The sequence below is a fragment of the Taudactylus pleione genome, unplaced genomic scaffold, assembly GCF_031769625.1.
Source record: "Taudactylus pleione unplaced genomic scaffold, aTauple2 ptg000314l, whole genome shotgun sequence".
Lineage (NCBI taxonomy): Eukaryota > Metazoa > Chordata > Amphibia > Anura > Myobatrachidae > Taudactylus > Taudactylus pleione.
Window position 1 is genome coordinate 7199845 of NW_028284715.1, and position 4727 is coordinate 7204571.

Sequence of the window (4727 nt, forward strand, 5' to 3'; positions counted from 1 at the left end):
AAGCAGAAAAGGGGCAGTTTAACCACATTTCTCACATGCACCAAGCCCAGAGAGCAACACCATCTTCCCGATTGCATTATCCTTAGAAGCCTATGCACTTCTTTCCACAGAGTGCCAATAGAGGAATCCTCCCAACATAGCATGCACATGCAGAAGGACTTCTGGGTCATTGACACTCTTATCAACCAAGCAGTCCTTTGCATTGATTGTCTTTCATACCAGCATTACCAATCAGGGGCACACTAGCACATGATCTCCTGTCTCCTCTGCTCTATATCAGAAACATTTAAAATTAGGGAGAGTAAATTTTTTTTATTTTTATCCCTAATATATCTCTTCCCCCACAATACCCAACACATACCAATCACCACTCACTAATTCCAATATGTCAACTGTGCAGGAAAAGAGTGCAAGCACCACATCAATCACAAGGCTCAAATTACCTTGCCCACAATGCATCTTGTTTGTTATTGATGCCCTCTTTTCCTGTGTTGTTGACATATAGAAATTAATAAACAGTGCTATTTATATATATAAATATTATATAAATATTGTCTCCCTATTTCTACAGGCATGTAAATTGAACTACCCCCAGTGTAAGTGCAATAAATTTTTATTTTCCTCACTTTGGGGGTCTGGCTATGATCTTTATGGGTTGTGGCTAATCCTGTGTTGGGAATAAGACATGATCCATATGGATTGTCTTTATTTTTATGTTGGAAAATATAAAAGATCTATCATCCCAGTAAATTAAACGTGGAGTGTAGGTATCAGTTGTTAAAAAGTGTAATATGGTATAGATAGCCCAATTTGAATATATGTAAATTATGTTACCCATAATGCATTTTGTTTGTTTTTGATTTAATGTTTTTAAGCTTTTCCTGTGTTTTTTTGCATAAATAAATTTATATATAGTGGTTTGCAATGGAGTAAATTCTATAAAAGATATATATATTACAAAGAGAAATAAAAATTATACTCTCCCTATTTCTTCACATGTGTGAAGAAATAGGGAAAGTGTGTGTTATTTTTTTTTTTTAGTAGAAGCAGTCATTGGAGGGGGGCGCCCAGTCCCTTAGTTTGCCAGGGGCGCTTAGATCCTAGATACACCCCAGTTACCAATGCCGGCATGCATGTGTGGTAACCAGGTTCTACTGTGTGGTTTCTTGCTTGGCCGCAGCTTATCCTCACCAGTGGCAAGGACACACTGTGACAGAGAGGCAAGCATAAGACAAAACCCTTTTTGCAGACACAGAGGCTGAAACGGTGTTCTTCGGAAACAAAGCCGTTTTTTGGGGGCTATAGGAGTTCACAGATATTTTTATGAGACAAGGTAAAACATACTGGCCAGCTACATGAAAGCCAGACAAACCAGTACATTAACAATTATCAACTGTAACAGTATGATGATTTGAACAGTTAAAACCACTATAGGTCTAGAATAACAGTCTTTGCTAAGCTGAAGTAATACAGATCAATGAAACAGTACTGTAGGGAAGCAGAGGTACACTTTGCAGAAATGGCACCTTGGCTATATAGCAGACAACTTTTACTTGTTCGCCAGTAGGCCACTTGAATAACAGTCTTTGCTAAGCTGAGGTAATACAGTTCAATGGCAGGAAACAGTACTGTAGAGAAGCAGAGGTACACTTTGCAGAAATGACACATTCTTGAGAGAATTAAGCATTGAATGAGCCATTAGCAGGATTAAATATGCATTGTGCTAAAGAAACCAGCATTAACAATGTTTAACTGCAAAAATGCACAATGCCTTGAGAGAGATCAGCAAGAATAAATACACATTGCATTTAAATCAAATCAACAGTTGACATCCCATCATGGTTGCATCAGACATGAGCTGACACGACAAACAAAACACATCCCCTCCCAGCATGAGCAGGGGGTTCACCAGAGAAATTACAAGCATCAATTATACAATGGGTCACAAAAGGGGTAACCTAACCCTATCTCTCTAGCCCAATGAGCTGTACAGACCAAATGTCACACCTAGCCCAGTAGCTACTGGGGGGCATCCACTAGACGATTTTATCCCTGTCCAACCTCTTAACGATTTTCCCTTAAAGTTTCCCTTGAAATTTGATCTTCCACTCTGAACAATTTGCAAAAGATGTGTAAAAGATGTGTAAAAGATTTGCAAAAGATCTAACGATAAACTATGTTCTTTCAATCTGTGATTGAGAGCTTTCAGCTATAGTGGGCAGATAGTGGTTCATCGTTTGATCGTTCAGCTTGAACGATGTGTAAACGATGTGTAAACAATTTGTAAGCAATCAAGTGAAATTGACCTGCATGTTCAGTCGATGGAGGAGACGATCAAACGACCAGCGGGAGCGCGCATCGTACATCGTTAGAAACAATTACTGCACAATTTGCAAACGGTGTTCAAACGATGTTTGAATGATTATCGAACGATTATCGAACAATTTTATCATTATCGTTCAATCGTTAAAACTTTATCGTCTAGTGGATACACTCCTTAAGTCCTCTAAACAGGCAAATGAGGGGTGACTTAAAGGGGCAAGGGAGGCTCCCAAAGAACTATAAGCCCAGGAAACTAACATGAGATCTATATTTCCTCTTTTTGCACTTCTATTGGGGGTAAAAAATGAGAGCAGGAGGATAGTTTGGAGGGAGGTGAAGACTGGGTCCTATAAAAGGTGACAGGGAACCTGAGGTACAGCTCACCCCTTGCTGCGACTATTCAGTCTCCTCCGATATCCAGTGGAGCTCCGGGATGCTAAGCACCACACAAGAGCTCCAAGAAGTAGTCCTCAGATGTCAGTACACAGGGATGCTTGCAGGAGAAATTCCCCTTCTCAGGGCTCTGTCTGGCAGAGCAGTTACTGCAGCCCAGGGGTCCTTGAGCCTTTCCCTTTGGGGTTGTCTCTTCCCTTGCATGCTGTCCTCGGGTCCTCCCAGCATAGCCTTGCTCCAGGTGGGCGTCCCTCCGGTCAGCGCCGGTGGTCAAGTCACGGTGCGGGTTCCTACCCCTTGACCTCGCAGGCAGCGCCTCCGCGCCGATCTTCTGTTTTCTTCGGGCACTTCTCTGGGCAGCCCACAGCATAAGGGGTCCTACGGCTCTCCCAGCAAATCTCGGTAGCAACAGTCTTCTCCGGGTGCAGTGGCTGACAAGTACAGGTACAGGTTGTGATTACACTAGGGGTCCTGCAGGGGCAGGCTTAGCGGGGTTCTTTATCCTCCAGGGTGAGTGTAATTACAGCTCAGGCACTTGTAGGGGTTTGGTATGGCAATCCAGTGGGGTACTCCTCTTCTGCTGCCGAGTACAGTATTTATAATCCACGGTAAGGCACTTGTAGGGGCTTGGTATAACACTACAGTGGGGTACTCCTCTCTGCTACACAGTACAGTAATTGTAATCCAGGGCAACCAAGGGGTGAACACACTCTCCCCATATTCCACAGATCCAAGGGCACACCACAGAAAGATCCTCACGCCTCACTCCACTCCTCCCCGAGGTATGGCTCTTTTAAACCCCTATCCATCTCTCCTCCCCTGCTTGTCCAGAATCCCTGAGTGGAAAGGGGACCCCCAGCAACAGACTGCCCCCAGAGTCCTCTGCCTGGATACCCAGGCCTACCAATCAGTGGGGGTGATTTTTCCCGCAAAAAGGGGTTACTGTCCAAGAGATGAATTCTTCCCCCCTGTCTGCACATGCTCAGTAGGGACTGACAGGAGCAGGGTCAATCAAAGTTCACTAGCCCTGCAACTATAGTGAATGAGGCAGTAATATCTATATATAATAAAAAAATTGGGGGACCCCTATTTGGGCACAAATTTGGGGGTACCACACATGCGATGACCGACGGAACACATTGCATCGCAAGTGCGATGCGTCATGCATCCCGCCCAGAAAGTGGAAGAAAGAAACTGACAGTTTAAACTTTAGATTGTTCTCAATTACTTTTTTTAAAAATTTTTTTACCTGAAAAGTGGCTTGCAGCACCGAGAAACAGTTCTACCCATCCATGCCAAATTTCACCTCAGTAGTCCCTCAAACACCATGACCCCCCCCCCCCCCCTCAGGAATTCTCCATGGGAGAATTCTGTTTATTTGATTCAGCGCTAATATAAGGGCACAACGTTTGACCGTGGTCAGCGGAGTGACTTGGGCCCTGATTCAGAGCCTGACGCAAGTGGCTGCTCGTTCGCTCCGAGCGATGTTTGCCCAACTGCGCATCCGTACGGATCGAAATACGCATGCGCGAACCACTCAGTGCGGCCGAAAATCGTGTGCTCGCAAAATAGCAAATGCCTGCTATTTTGAGTGGCAGAATGAGGCGTATGGGGGTGGTAACAGGGGAAGGTGCTTGAAAACGGGGAGTGGAGATCCGATCGCAGGCGTGCTTAAAGGTCAAAACGGGCGTTTTATGGGTGTGCATATTTAAAACAGCAGCGTCATTGACCACGTCACTGGGTTATTTTATAGCCAGAACTGCTCGCAAAATTGTGGTAGCAAAAACCAACCACAAGAATAGCGAGCAACTCTTACCCTGTTCGATGTAGTCGATTAATCTAATAAATAGCGGACATGACGTAGGATGCGAGCGGCCAGGGTGCGTAGTTTCCTAAAAAAACGAACGCAAGTTTTGTTCGCTCGTTCAGACCTAGAGGCGTGAACAGACCGCAAACAGCGAACGGTTCATTTGAATAGCCACCCCTATTTTCTGGACAAGCGAGCGCAAATA